The sequence below is a fragment of the Agelaius phoeniceus genome, chromosome 1 (genome assembly GCF_051311805.1).
Source record: "Agelaius phoeniceus isolate bAgePho1 chromosome 1, bAgePho1.hap1, whole genome shotgun sequence".
Taxonomy (NCBI): domain Eukaryota; kingdom Metazoa; phylum Chordata; class Aves; order Passeriformes; family Icteridae; genus Agelaius; species Agelaius phoeniceus.
In genome coordinates this window covers 118,201,324-118,217,578 of record NC_135265.1, presented here as the reverse complement: position 1 = coordinate 118,217,578, position 16,255 = coordinate 118,201,324, and the positions used below count along the sequence as shown (strand labels likewise).

The following is a 16,255-nucleotide window of genomic DNA, read 5'->3' as shown; positions in this document are numbered from 1 at the left end:
CATCTTTTGCTTTTTTTTTTTTCTCTCTGTTGTTCCTGTCCCCCTCTCCTTTTCCTACACACACGCGCGCGCGCACACGCAGACACGCGCACAGACACACACACACACACACAGAGGAAAATCTATATGTGTCAGACATTCAGCAAGGGAAAGACAAAGGCACTGAGTTAATTACCCATCATTTACTGCTGCTGAGAAGAACAGATGGTAGCAGGCGATATGTAAATGGCAAGGGGCAGTGAATTATTCGATTTTTTTAGATTAATCGTCGATGACAAAGGAAGTGATTACAAGCTGTGACATTTATACAAATGTATAAAGTACATAATGCTAGAAAAAAAAAGGGCTTAATATTATTATGAGGATGTCAGGCTTGTGAACACCATTGTCATAATACAAAGCAACACATTTTGTGAGATCCAAGGATCTGCTTTTCTTTGATTTGCAAACTTTGGTAAGTCCTAGCCTCTGGAAATATATATTTCCCAAAATGAATCCATGCCTGACAATCATGAAAAAAAAGAGGTTTGGGTGCTTTTGCATATTTCCCACAATGCATGACTCTGCCTAGTCTCAACAGTAGAGCTGATGAGGGATGAAGCTGATGTCGAATCAGTGTGGACTGTAAAATAGAAAAAGGTGCTAATAAAACACATAGACAGGAAATGGAAAATAAAAGGAAAGGTGATGTTTAAGCTGACAGGCACTCTGTGAGGACAGGAGGGCAAACAGTAAGGTGGAAGTGAAGACAGAAGAGAGTACTGTTTGTTTACTGCATGTCTGAAAAATAATCATTTTAGAGACTTTGAAGGTCAGAATGACATAATTTCCAGGCCAGGCCTTGCTGTTTTTACACAAACATCCAACCTGCTCATCCTCAAGGTAGTCTACTGTATTTTCTGCTGTATAAATAATTAATTGGTACATGAGGAAAACAGATGCTTTCTTTTGCAGATCATAGAAAACGCTCCATCATCAAAATGTCTTCAATCACCTAATTATTAAATCTATACGGTGCTAATAATACAGATGGGAGATGAAGCCAGTGAGCTGCAAATTTTTTCCCATTGAAGCATCCCAATCTACTGCATTCCTTGTTTCACATCTTGCAGTGAACTACTCTCTGGAACATCAGCAAGGCAAATAGAAGGGAGAGTTTGGAGGCAAGTTTATTTATCCCCCTCAGAAATACTTTCTAATCAAGCAAGGCAAAACACCACCAAAAATTACTGTGAAACAGTCCACTGTTGTTCATGCTTTGTTGATTATAGAGGAGTGAGGGAGGACAGAATAACAGTATATTAGTCATCAGTACCTTTAAATCTAGCAATCTATTTAATATTAATATTTTCTCAGGAATAAAGTGCTGGCTGTACCAATATGCCCTGAAGAAAGAGAAGAATAAAATGCAGTAGCACTCCAGTATTTCCAGTGTGGTACTTTCAAAAGCCAGATACTCAAGCACCAATAGCTAAGCTATTGGTTTCTAAGCTGTTTTTCTTTTACTTCCTTTTAGGTAATGTTACCTCCATGAGATGCAGTTACTGCACTAATGCAGTTTCCACTCTGTTCATTGGTGCACATGCAAGTTTGGTTGGTACATTTGTCTTTCTCTAAGCAAACATAGCATGGACCCCAGAATAAAAACACATATGCAGTTATTGAAACAATTGAGCTGTCTCCATTTCTCCTGACTGGAGACACTAAACTGAAAGCATCCCAAATCAGTTCACATTGCACATATCATGTTATCTACTCATTTCCTTGGGATGGGAGGATTATGAGTTAAAGTTGTAACCTGGAGGTGGGGAAAGGCAGTCATTTCTCTCTTACAAGGCTAGAACGCAGAACAAGATTTTCCCTTCCTGAAAATTATAGAGAAGGAAAACATCCTTCCTATTGAGGAACAGGGAATGGGACATGACATTGTGAAAATATCTAGGTAAATGTCAACAGCAGTATTTCTTAACCCTCCCTAGATAAGATGAAATGGTTCCAGTGAGAAAAATCATCACTCCCTGCTCCTCCCCCACCTCCTTCTTTTTTTTTTTTTTTAAACAAAGGATGGATGATTTATGACATGGGCATGAGCGTATACAGCTTTCTTGTACCTATAGATTCATATTTATGAGATTTTTTAAAAAACATCATAGGTAGACCATACATTACTGCAGACTTTCCATTATTAATGTGTTAATGGATTCCAAAGGACAAAAAACAACATCAAGAGGGAAACATATGTTTTTATTTGGAGAAAATGGCTGTATCTGAATCTGCACCATATCTAGACATCTATTTATACACATTCCTGCAACACAACAAATTCATGAGGGAAGAGAAAATAAAATATCCACACATTTCTACAGTTTTCCACTGCTTTAGAGATATTTATTTATGAAAACCACAGGTAGTCATTATTTATAGTCCTGATCTTTTTGTTCTTTCATTTTTTTTACTAAAACAAAGATGAAATTGGAATTGATTTTTTGAGGGACATTTATACTGAAAGCAGGATCATTTTATATTTTCACAAGTTGAAGTCTGTATTCATTACTACAAAAAAATGTAAGACGAGCAAGCTAAACTATTTTCTTTTGCTGCCCATATTTATTTTACAGGAAGCTTGTCACTGCACCATTGCATAAAAATGGAACTTAAACTATGCTTGACAATAAAATGAACTTCAGTGCACTGTTTTCATACACATTGAAATGATACACCAGATATATATTTTTCTTATGTATGTATGTATGTAAACACACGCTTGTGTAGAGGGGGTTTTTTGCTTGGTTAGCTGTAGAGTTTGTGTTTAGGCAAGCACGCCTAACAATCACAGTCTCCCATTAAAAAGATATACATATATAATATTTATGTGCAGATGTGTGTGCTTGCCATCATGCATCCACAAGCAGGTTTGTTAGCACTGTTTTCATTTCTTCATTCCCGTGCCATCCACATTAAAATAATGGTGAATTTCATCTGCTGGGCTTTGTGGAACATTTACACTGCAGTCTGTCTAACCTGTGAAAGCAAGATGTGCTGGGAGACCAGCATCCTTCCAATCACTGGGAAATGGGGAACAATAACTAAAAAGTGGAATGGGAAGGCCTATTGTGGCAGTGAAGAGGTGAGTCAGGGCATCAAGACCTTGTTTAGTGAGAGAGGTCAGGCACTACTGGATAGCAGTTAAATACCCCAAAAGACTCTAGGTTATTTTTCGCTTCATTTGTATGGCCTCCTACAGCTGAGCCAGTAATATGTTCAATCTTAAGTGGGATGTAATAAAAACCCTAACTAGCTAGGAAAGCAAATATTTTCCCTTAAGTCACTTTCATATTTATTAACACAGATTTTCATTTTTTCACTAACATACACATCTATCTTTGTGTGTTATGCTTAAAATATATGTTGTAAGAGCAAATATGACTAAAAATATTTGGTAAAGAAGTTACAGCCATAAAATTTTATTTTTGGTAGGTTTTAAACATTGCAGGTCATTTAAAATTATCACACTGCTAATATAGTCCTATTCCTAAAATACCTCACAGCCCTCTGGACTGTGCCTTTCCAAAAGCGGATAAGCAAGTCCACCAGCATCAGTATCTCAAAGCACCAAAACAAACCAACAACAAAACAGATAGAGTAACACCTAAACGATGTCCCTTTAGGCATTTCTTTCAATGCACTTCAGCTGACTCCACGTTTATATAGGTTATAGGATTTACTATAGCAACCTCATCACCCTCTCCAAAAAAAGTCTGGCTCCCCCTTCTTTGTGACTTAAATCAAACCAATAGAGCCCTCTATTGGTAAAACCCCAAATAGCTACCGAAGTTCCTTTGCAATAGGGAGCTATGCCATCATGTTGCAGCTGAAGTCAATGGCAGATGTTTTTAGACTTAGACAGCATTAGCAAAAGGCCCTGAGAGAAAAGGTCTGTGTTATCCCCCAAGTATGAAATTTCGTTTTTCTTATTGCAATTGACTTATGCAAGTGGTAATTTTGAAATTTGAGCACAACATCACTGCATAAACCTGTAGCACACCTAAGAGCACTTTGTTCTCCTCAAAAACATTTCATTTTCTGGAAAGGATGCAAATATATTACACCTGGCCCTGATTCAATATTTCTGCTTTGATAAGTACAGGATTTTGACTTGACTCTCAAAAGGTTTTTGGGACATCATCTTCTGTACAGTCCTACAAATTAATTAAGGCCTTGGGTACATTATAATTAAGGGGCCTAAGGCCAAGTCACGGCAGCAACCTAAAGATTACTTTTTTCATTAATGGATGAGAGAGTGTACCAGGAATGGAAGTTGTTTCTGTGAAGAAAAGCAAGGAGATAAAATGAGGAAGTCTTTACAGAGAAGGACTGCTAGGGGGACTTCAGAGATATTTTTCTCAGTTCAGACAGCCAATGTTGAAAACAAACATTGATAAGTCCTTATGATTTGGCCCCTAATTTGGATTTCACAGTCCATATTTCACAGCCCAGCTCAAGACAAAGCTGCTGCTTGTAGTCACACGGATCCAAGTACTTAAAGATGCTATTGGCTTCACAGATCTCTTCATGGGGCAGGCTGGAGGGAGGAAGAGATTTTGGAGGAAGATAGACTCTAATATATGTCTGGGTTTTGCTGAGGTAACTGTCCATATCTTGGCTTCAACATAGTGGGATTTCATGACCTCCTTACCTATTTATGTTTTCACGTAAAATTATTAAGATTAGCACTTTGGGATTATGAAGTGGTTGTGCTTCCTGCTTAATTATTAAGGAATGGCACTGGCCTATCCAAAGTTGAAAATTATAATTTCTATTTTGTATTTTTATTTTTTCTATTAAGAACCAAAGCAAAAAAAGCTGATATAGGCTGCCACCAAAGTGATCTGTGAATCCACAATGTGGCTAGACCTGTCCTCCAGTTTTTGGAAATGGGAACTGGTAGGAGAACATATCACTCCAAGGACTAACCCAGATATGGAGCTCAGACATGACCATATCCAACATACAAGCTAAAAATCCTGCAGTCTTCCCGGGTCTCAAAGCTCAGACATAGTCCAAGGTCAAGGTCACAAGGGAAGGCTTTAGCAGATGCAGTTCCTGAAAACAGAAAATGAAGTCTGGTGCTTCCAACTTTTTGGCAGCCCACATGGCCTCTGGCTCCTTCTGCCAGTCCCACATGGCCAAGTCATGTTCTCACTGAATCCAGTACCTTTCTGAAAGTCAGCATCAGTTTTTCCAGCTGTCTGTGAAGTTGATCTGATACATGGAGGTCTGTCCTGTGCCTGCGTTAGGGCTGCACGGGTAATATTAAACCAGTAGCAAACTCATCCATCTTCACGCCCATGTGAGTCATTCCTTCCTCCTTTCATGTCACTCATGCTCTGCCCTTAAGGTCAAACCATGTTCTTTCACCTGTTTATTCCATGTCTGTTGCTTTTTTTCTCCTTTCTGCGGGCAAGAAGGAAAAAAAAAGTATGAACAATTCTAAGTGTACAAATTATGTACAAACATCTAATTGCTCAAACAGTGCAAAAGCTTTTTTCGTTTTTAAATTTTTGTATTTTACTTGTATGAATTCTCTTGTGCAGCAATAATTAAAATAGGCTGTGGATACTCAGTATACTAAAATGTGCACAAGTAATGCCTCCTTTCAAGTTAAGTTTGGGTTGATGCATTTCCAATGTCTTTCGATCACCTTTCTGTGTGACATAAGGATAAACTAGCTCTGGAAGGTCATGGCATCTACCAGAAAAGGTGACATTGTCAAAACATGAGAAGTCCTTTATAATAAAGCCTCTGTTCTGGCCTTATTATCAAGCAGTGCAAGATAGCCCTGGAGCCCAGTCCTCAGGGAGACAGGGTGCCCAAAGCTAGGCTAGCTCGAGACCAACACCACGGGCTAACCCCCTTAGCAAGCTTGGTGATCATCAGCTCTCTAGTGATCGCAAGCTCTTAGGATCTCAGCTCTTGCTTGCTAGGTAGGGTGCCCTTGGCTGAGGCTGCAGCAGACACGAGAGAGGAGGAGAGGTCCTGGCGTTCCACAGTGATGGTTTTATTGGGGGAGTCTGTGAAGGGTCCAGCAACAGCTCTTCTTCTGTCGAATGGGCTAAAGCATGCCCCTTTTATAGGGTTAAGGGGAATCCAAACTTGACCAATAGTAAGGGTTAGGTAACACAGCCTATAGGGTTACAGAGATAAGCTTTGGGCGGGGGTCAGGGAGACAGGAACTTATGTTGCTGTCTCAGCAGTTCCTATTGTTCGATTCTCCATGGGGCCTTACCCAGGTCCATGGGATTTACTACAGTCCTTCACTGGACATTTTCTGCCCTTCTTCCCTAATAATTGATGAACACCATGTATAGACTGTTTAACAGGCATCTCTGTATAACTGTGTGACTCAGTGGGAATTATTTAAATTCTATTTTGGAGAGACAAAGCCCTGCTATACTTCTGTCTGAGTGCTTGGTTATCTCTGTAAGAATTACATGAGAAAGTATGAGGGGGAAGGTAGAAAAGGAATAAGTCCTTGTGAACTGTAAGCCAACCTGCTATAACAAATCAGTCTACTACTTTCATGCAAGACTCAGGTCTTGCAAGTCCTGCTTCAGTCTAAGCAAGGTTCTTTGCTTTTCCCTGGGCATGGGATCTCTTCTGCTATGCTTGGCAGCACAGCAGTATGACCAAAAAGGGAAAGAGAGCAGGAGCTAAACTGATGTGTCTCATTGCATTTTTCCTCTTTGTCTTTGATGCTATATATTGATTTTCCTTTCTACATTTTCCAGACAAAATAATGGCCTTTAAAACATCTGAAGTCTTGGAGAAGTGATTTTTACTTTTTTTTAATTATAATTCACAAACACCTATTATTTAACTGGGCAAAGAAGCCTAATTTTTCTATGAAGAAGTAATGGCTTTCTAAAAATTATGCCACTCCATGATTAAACAGAAGAAAATGCCACTGTGTTAAAAACAGCTTGCCTCACACCCCGAAGCTCTTGCTGCTATAAATAGAGGAGGCTGGCAGCCTCCAGCTCGCCATCTTCCCCTACACTGACACGCCACAGTGCTAGAGAGGGGTGTGATTGCTACCTTCACCTGAGGAGAGAGTACTCTGGTGTCTTGTCAGTGTCTGCTGAGGAAGGGCTCCCAATTGGCTGATTTCTACCCTGTTAGGAATATTACAGCTGTCCTTGTTAAATCTCTTCCCTTCTTTTTTGCCCAGAGTGGCGCAGGTAACTGATTCGAATGGATACATTTTGGGTGTGACTGCTAAAGAAATGCAATAACAATGACATTAAAGGGAATATAAACTCAAGTCCAGTTTTACACAGAAAAAATAACAGGAATAAAAGTAAATTAATGCAAAAACTGCATGTAATCTCAGATTTGTAATGCACAAGAAAAATAATTCTAAAAAATAATTACAGGATACAACCTTACAGAGGAAGATACCAAAATTATTCTGAAGTTGTTTGACTGTGTATATAACTGATGAACTTATTTTAAAACTGTGAAAAAGAAAGGCAACATGAAGCACGCATTGCAAGGTTGCACTTGTCCTAGAATAAAATGAAAGAAAGGTGTTGCCAGATGTACCCCCTGCAACAAAATGTTATGGAACAAATAAAGGTTAAATCAAGTCACCTGGGTGTGATGTGTGCTCAGATCTCACCTCTCTGAGTGCAGGAAGGTTCATGTGCTTCAGCAGACATGACCCTGGCTCAGACATTGCCAGCAGGGTGCCGAGAACTGGGACAAGGACAGGGACTGGCTGGCAAGATGCATCACTAAGCAGCCCCCAGATCTGTGCAGAAAGGTCCTGGTGGGATAGACTGCCCTTACCCCTGCCATCACTCCATTCGCTCCCAAGAGTGCAGTGCTGCTCTGTTGCCCTTCTCTTCCTGACTTGCTGGAATGGGCATGCTGGAAACTTTTATCCTCCAGACTGGGGTATAACCAGCTTCAGAAGGATTAGACACATCAGTGTCAACAAAATCCAGGAAGAGCCAGAGCTTCAGTGAGCAATTTACTGAGAGGAAAAGAAAATTCTCTTTATTACGTGCAGTGACAAAGCACCAGGCAGAGGCAGCAACTGAGCTGCAGATTTCCCATTTGTGGCACCACAGCAGCAATTCAGCTCAGCCCCTCTGCACCTTCCTACAGTGTTCCCTGTCAGGGTCATGCTGCAAAATATGGCTGCTTCCAAGAGAGGAAAGGGGCAGGCAGGAAACCACAGCTGAATTCCCCCTGGATCCCATGCGGTTTATAATTGCCTGTTGGTAGGTGTGTTCTTCCACCGTGTGCCTGTCGCTTAAAGGTCAGTGCAGATCGTCCTTAAAATTTCAGGGCACATTTGTGCTCTACTGCATGATTTTTATTTCCCTTAGAAACTGGCACAGTTTCTACAGGGGAAGTAGAGCTGACTTTAGGCTCTAGGAGCAGTGTCTGCACCAGGAATTATGACTATTTTTTCCCTTAGGACAGGTAATTTTCTTTTCCAGTCTTCCCACACTTTGTGGACTTTTCTCATCAGCTTAGGTAAGAAGATACCAAGTTGGAAAATTTTCCCTGCTGCTTTTTTTTTTTTTTTTTTTTGTTTAAATTGAAATCAACATTGTTCTAACATGTTCATGAGGTTAATACACTGCACTGAGAAGCTAAGGAGGAAAAAGAAGGGCAGTGACCAATTCACCTGCCAGCTTAATAGGCTGTTTGGATAAGGCTAAAAGCAAACTGTGGTTTTGACTGCAAGCAGCAATGTCCTCAGAGTCAGAGATGTTATTACATACTTGTGATCAATATATGTTGCAAAGCAATGTCTTTTTTTTTTCTGCTTTAGCCTTCAAAAGTGCATGTCTCCAAAACACTAAAATAAGTCACAATATTGATAATTACAGGTTCTAAATTATTTACCTATCATGGCTAAAATATGAATGTCATGAAGCCTAAAATTCAAATTATCAACAAGTAAAACATTCAGAAAAAGAATAAATAAAACATGATCACAACAGATAGGCCTGAACCAAAGCTTACAGCAAATACAAACTGAAGTTATCTTGAAGCTTGGGAAGTGTAGCAGTCTGTATTGCCTATTTTAAAAAAAACTATTCCATAGGATTTTATTGGTCACAAAATATTTTGGCAAGTAGCTCTAAACACTTTAATTGTCCATGGAAACTATTCATATTTAACCATTAACCCACCCAGTGCTGAGAATTATTGCATTGATCAAAAGAAAATTGGCATTTAAATCAACATTTTCATTTTAAATAATCTTTTGTTCAGTGAAGATGAGACAAAGAAAACCCAGCAGAGACAGCAATGGGTTTGTATCAGCATTGATAATCTCATTTTAACCACCTCTCTCTTTACTTTATTTCCACAAACCTGTCCTTTTTTTCCTGCTTCCAGCTCTTCCTCAGAAACCACCACATATTCCAGCACTCTGCAGTTTTTCCACTTCTTCATGAGGAGCACAAACCATTTATCCCTATTAGCCATTTGTGCAGTTCCCATCAGCAAGGTTCAGACAGACTGAAAGCTCCAAGTCCCATTGCCAATTCACTAAGTTATCCCGTGCCAACTTCTTTCTGTCTCTAACTTTGCTACTCTCTTTGGAACTGGCCCTTAATTTAATTTTTTTTTAAATTTGGCCACATGCAGGGCCAAATACAGAAGAAGTAAGAAACAGTGAAAAAGTAGATCCACACAATATAAAGAATATCCATAAAGGCATAATGTTTCAAACTGCTTAGACTGTTTTTGGTACATAAATTTTGTGTTATTTTTCTTAAGACAATGTTGTGATAAATTAAAGCTGTTACTATGTGCCCGATTATATCCTTTTCTTATAAAATTCAATTGTCACTTGCAAAGTGATACTTATCCTTTTTTGTTTTATGCTGTCACGGAGACTGAAGTAAAGGCTGCAGTGCTTTAAATTCCAGCTTTTAGTTTGGGAAAATACCAGCAAAAAGACAAATAGAGTTCAGTAAGGCTGCAGATCTGAGTGTCTGGAGCACCCAGGTGAGCTGTGCCGCTCCATCTGCACTCTGCTCTCCGTGCCAGGCTGCTTGGCAGAGGAAAGGAACGGACAGGACCCTGCTGTCCAAGCATTGCAGAAGACATGAATCTTGTCAATTTTGGACTGAATTCCCTGCCAGTTATCGAGCAAGCAGCCAGCAAACTGCAGCACAGCGCACAGCAATGTGCACAGCAGCGTTTCTGTGCCTCACTGCCCTCCCCTGGATGGCGCTTGTTAAGGCATTTCCCTGGGCTCCAGGTGCTGCAGAGACCATCACCACCACCACCACCACCAATTCACAAGCTGAAACACGTTACACCAGTTGAAACACAAGCCTGTGTTTACATACAACATATCTCAAAACAGCTTTGATGTGTGACTCAAAATGAAATCTCTTTCACTGGACAAGCTTATAGGAGCTATAACCTGGTTTCGCAAGGTTCGGGTTGTTTGGATTTCTGTTACTTTAAGGTGCTGAACTCTAACATTGTCAATTGTTTTCTCAAGGGTTTGAATCACTTCCAAGAGATTTTATCACTGTATACTTCACATTAGGCAGGACTGCAGTCATATTCAAAGCATATTGTGGTGGTTAACAGGAAAAAAAAACAAACTAAAATACATATTTCTTTGTTTCTAACAACTTTTTTTTTCTGGATTAAATTCATATTTGGCAGCCAGTAAAAACATGTTATTTGCTTTTCTCTTAAAATTCTTCCTTTAAGTAACCTGATTCCCTAAATTGTCTCCCTCACTTTCCTCCTCTAATTTTCTTATATTTCTTCTTCAGTTTTGTTCTATTCTTCACCTTATCCAACAATTTCTTCCAGTCAAAGCATGAATCAATAACTAGAGCCTTTAAGAATGACACAGAAATGTATTTAAAGGGGGAAAAATATCTTACTAAAAGATAGAATGTCTTACTGAGATATTTACTGTCATTTACAGATTATATTCATTCAGTTTTATCAGCTTGCAATCAATGAACCATGGGCATGAAAGTTTACATATAAGTTTATCTTAATGGGAAGAAAATCAGAGAATGGAACTGTAACACTTTTACAACCTCCAAAGAAGGCTGATTAGAACAGTCACAAACAATATGGATTCTCTGGGGTTCTCCATAAGGGGCTGTGAAAAGTTTAGATTGGCTCATGAATCTGACCAGATTTTGCATCTCTCCTCTCAGATTAATTTAGCCAGGCTCTGACGATCTCCAGAGCTGCTATGGAAATAGTCAGGGACCAGGTGCTCCAGACCAGAGCAATCCCACAGCTGGGTCAGAAAGGTGCTCCCTGGAAGCTCAGCAGCAATGACAATGTGTCACCTTTATGCCATGTCCTTATCCCTGGCTCCAAACAGGACACCGTGGCTTCTTCATCAAAGAAACAGAGTCTTCAGTGTCACCCCGATTTTTTTAAGATTTTCTAAGCCATCTGATGTCTACATTCTTGTAACAAACTTTCTCACACACTTTCTGTAAATAACTCATTCTTTTGCAATTCTTTTATGGAGGAGGAGAAATTTGATGGGCTATTGGTTTGTACAGTGTCATTGGAGAAGTGGCACTGTCACCCTCCAATCCACTGTCACTTTTGGAAAACTATAAATATTGAAGTCAGAAAATAAACTTCCCTTTTTTTCTTCACCTTGAGAGCAGTGGCGTGCGCTTGTGTTCTTTCATGTCCTATAGTGACACTTCAGGGTCATTTATGAGGGTGACCTAGGGTACCTGAGTGCATGCCTGTGTTTGAGGAGTCTGCCAGCCTGTTGTTTGTAGGCTGAGCTCCTGGAATCACTGGTGGATGGCTGTGAGTGTACAGTTAGCCCATCCCAGGTGTAAAGTGATGCGACTTAATTGAACTTTCAATTTAAAGTTAATTGAAAGGGGTTAATGCTAAACCATATTATCTCACAACTGGAATAGGCCAAGAATGGAAAATTAGTATAGCTCAGCAGATGGGCAACAGTTTAGTAAACCCTCTTAATTTCATTTTGTTCTCAAATATATCTGGCCTGACAAATATCATGACTTCACACAGCAGCTATCTTGCACCAGACCAAAGAAACTTCTGTGATGGAAAAATTTTTAGTGGGCAAAGTTGGACCATTAATGGTTTACACACCTGAAGTTTGTTCCTACAGGACTCCAGAATGGCATAACCATAGGAAAAAGGGTAAAATTTCAACTACTGAAAGCAAAGCTTTCCCGTGTATCTCAAAATAGTAATTTAAAACAGTGCCAGAAACTGATAAGAAAAGCAGACCCCAGACACCACTCCCATCCCTGTTAAAAAAAAATTTAATTTGAGGCCTTGAGCACTCTTTTTTTATGGGAGAATGAGTGACATGATTCAATGAAGAAACGTGATGCATTTCTGGGAAAGACCCATTTGCTGCCTTTTGGTTGGAGTCTGAAGCTATGTTATTATGATGCTGCAATGTGAGCAATCATTTAATTCCCAGGCTTTTGTCCTGTACTCACACAGAACATCAAAGCAAGCCTAATGCCATTTGAAAGATCATAATCTAAACTAGAAGATTTAAAATGATGCCCAAGTCAAACTCATCTGCAAAGAAGATAGGGAGAAAGTGTGGTTTAATCAGCTGGCAGATTTTTAAAATATTTGTTCAGCATCTTTTTTTCTCCTAATCAAATTTACCAGTAGCAGGGGAATTAAAATAAAAACTGTCTGTACAGATATAGATCTCGCTTATCCATATTTTCCAGAAAAAGGACACACATAGCAGAGATTTTGTGAAAACTCAAAAGAATATTAAGAGCATAAAAAACCCCAAGCCAAACCCAAACAACCCTACCAACCTAATGCAGGTACTGAGGTACCAACATCACTGTATGAGCCAAATGGTTTAGTTGGCACACAGCCATATCAGAGCTCTTCCCAGAGGAGAGGGCATCCTGACTTAGGATGCAGTTCAGGGAAAGTCAGGCTTGTTTATGCTGCTTCTGTCTGCCTCTGAGAGAAGCTGTGGTGCACCATTAGGACCATCAGCAGGGGATGGGCTGTGTGCCTTCTTCCTACCAACAGTAGACAGATGTGTCTCTTTTGTTCAGTCACTTTCCTCAGTCTGTCATTTTTCCCAGGGACCACGACCATTTGCAGGAGCCTGACACGAAGGTCACACAAGGAAATAGAGCTGTGAATTTGAATGAATTTTGTTTTTAATTGGGTCTCATTAGGAATGGCAGAGGGCTGGGGTTTTTTTGTTTGTTTTTTGGGGTTTTTTTGTCTATTAAGTTCTGGTGAGTGAAATCATCCCAAATACACAAAACTTGGATTTGATACTCAAGAACAGGCACTGGGGAAGTAGCTCTATGGTGCTGTTGGAAAAACCATGTGCAACCTAGGAAGTACTACTTCTAATTCTAATTCCTAGCTGCCCTTTAAATTCTGGGATAAGCACAGGAGGGAAGAAACACAAAGACTTAAAATCTGTACACTCACTGTATGATAATGCAGAAAGGGGGCAAGATTGACAAGCTTGTTTTCAGACAGGAAGCAATGAAGGTTTCAAAGAGCCTACAATATTTTTTAATTAATAAGGGATCAGTAGGAGCCAATTAAATCATGGCCATTCCAAATAGAGAAGATTGTATTGCTCTTTTTCCTGCGCTGCTGTACAGTAGAGTCTTAAATTTGCCAGTTCCTTCAAAAAAAAAAAAAAAGGCTCTGTGCCTTTACAAATTACTTTGCTGTTTTCAGCCATAATTAAATGACAGTTAAGAAGCAAAGAAAACTTTTTGTTTTTCAAAATGTACTCTTTAGTTATCTGGGAAAAGTTTTCATCATCGGACTTTGTAAGGGTGCAGGGAGAACTTCAGAACATATTTTGCTCACTACCCATAAATATGTAGTCTAGCTTATTGACACTCAAATAACTTGATGCCTTTCTCATGTCATACTCAGAAGACAGGCAGTTTAGGAAAAAAATAATCTGTGTAGCTCCAGGTTATTTAGTCTGCTCCAGCATATCAATACCCTTGAAACAGTAAACTATAATATATTCTATCTGTCAAATCAATTCCCCCAACCTCTCCCAGGCAGAGGCAAACCTTACCTGAATTCCTAAAAAGGAGAACTCCCCCTCCTGCTTCCTTCAAATAAACAAATTCAGCCAATTCATTTTAATTACCTTGGAGTGACCAGCTGTGCATCTCAATACTGAAGTTAGATTGTTCTTCATTGCTGGAGTTACATTTAGATGCCACTCTAATTCTGTGCCTGAAGGGCTGTTACAGACCCTGCTTCCTACCCCATCCTTCAGCCTGGGAGCTTAGAAGCTACCCTTCTTTCCTCTACACTTTATTTTTGCCACTCCTGCATCATTTCTGCCTTCTTATCCTACTCTTCCATTCTCATACTAATACTTAATAGAAAAAAAATAACACTGCTTGCCCAGACTTTTGTTGGCATGCTACTGTGCTCACCACTTCTCCTGGTCAGCCAAAAAAATTGTGTGTTGCCAGGTTTGTGTTCTTACGCATAATTCAAGGAGCTTTCATTTTAAAATATGGGTCCCACATGAGTGATGTCTATTTCTCAGGATTTTATAAAGTCATGAACTCCTCTGCATTAGCAAAGTGACTGTTCAGACAAAAAAATTCCAAGCTTAATCTGCATTGTGCATTAGAAAGGGGTTTATAAAAAGAGGAGAGTTTTAGATTCCATGCTCATTTTGCCTTGCTTTGCCTCAGAAGGTGCCATCTGATAAAATCAGCAGAGATGGCTGTTGACTTCATTACATATCTGCTAATTTCAGAGATACTTGCTGAGGATGTCTCTGACTTTAATTGCCATCTTGATTTACATAATTTTGCTCCTTTACCACCTTTACATATACTAATTAGGAGGCTTGGCCTACACTTTTGTATTTCACTGGTCTACTTAAGAAGGTGGACGTACTACATAGGAACAATTATTTTTTCTGGTACCCCATTCCCTTAGGGCACAGGGCATCACCATGTGTGTGGGCATGATAGAAAGCTGACTCACAGGCTGCAACCTTTCTAGTCCTCATTTGTTTTCCCTCAGGAAGCCCCAGTAGCTTCACATGATTTCTTATCTTCTATTCTTAGGATCCTTTCTGTGAGGAAAACCATCAGCATCAAGAAGCAGGTGTCTCCTGAATTACCTAATAACCACAACTGTCCCATTTCTTTGCTGTTTCAGTAAGAGAAAAGTGGTAGAGAGGAAAGGGAACTCTGCCAACTTGAGTAATATTCACAGTAAATGTCTTTTTAAAAAAGTACCAAAGTCTGCTGACTGCGGAATTTTTTTTTAAAGCCTGCTGTCAGGCTGGCAATGGAAAAAAGTCCTTCTCAGTCTCTCAGATGCACACTCACAGCCCCAAAGGATGAGATGACTAAGCTGTATGTGCTTTACCACTTTAGGATCTCATCTTTACCAGAATCATTTATGGATGGAAAATTAATCACTTTACTGCTGAAAAGAATTAGTATCAATGAGATTTGAAAATGATGACTGAGTGAATAGATTAAACCTCCTGGAAAGACCCCTGGACATTCTTGAAGTAGCTTTTCTACCTTGTTTTCTTTACACTTCTGAACTGATTAGCATTTTACATGTGATTTTTTAATATATTTTGATTCGAAAACAGTGGATAATTTTTTTTTTCCATTTTCTTTCTTGGACCAGACCAGACTTGATTATATGAACTCTGCAACAAGATGGCCTGGCTGCTGAAATCTGCATTACTTTGATGGTAGTACCTAAAACTTGGTGGAGGGTTTTATTAATGGTAATGCAGAATGACATAAAGCAACTGGTGCAATTTCCCACCATTATTTTTGTACTCTGCTTTTTGAATCTACTTCTTAGGAAAATAAAAAAAAGCTCTTTGTGATAGGGATTATCTCCATTATATGGTTTAGTAGTGAAGTAGTTAACCATGTTGATTTCTGCAGTGCTATATTTAAGTTTCAGAGTTAACATCCCTCTGAAACAAATAGAGCTGATTATTCCTTTTAGAACAAATTTTTCTTGTTCTGCAGACTGAGGTATTGTCTACATTAAGAACATTTGCACCATTATAACTACTCTAATTTTAGTCACATCAATCCCACTCCTTGATGTAGACGAATTATATGTAACCACATCAGATAAAGCATTATTTTATGGCTGTGCAGTCTGCTCATATTGGGCATTTTCAACAATGAACAATTGAGTTCCATTACTGCAAGGT

At 39.3% G+C, this 16,255-nt stretch overlaps 1 long non-coding RNA gene across 1 annotated transcript in view; it reads right to left on the bottom strand.

The window, feature by feature from the left end:
• Positions 1-2,229: 2,229 nt before the first annotated feature.
• Positions 2,230-16,255, bottom strand: part of LOC143695215 (uncharacterized) — an 88,393-nt gene continuing 74,367 nt past the window's right edge. Inside the window, exon 5 of the long non-coding RNA XR_013184273.1 lies at positions 2,230-5,454. This is a non-coding gene — a long non-coding RNA (uncharacterized LOC143695215). The remainder of the gene's footprint in view (positions 5,455-16,255) is intronic.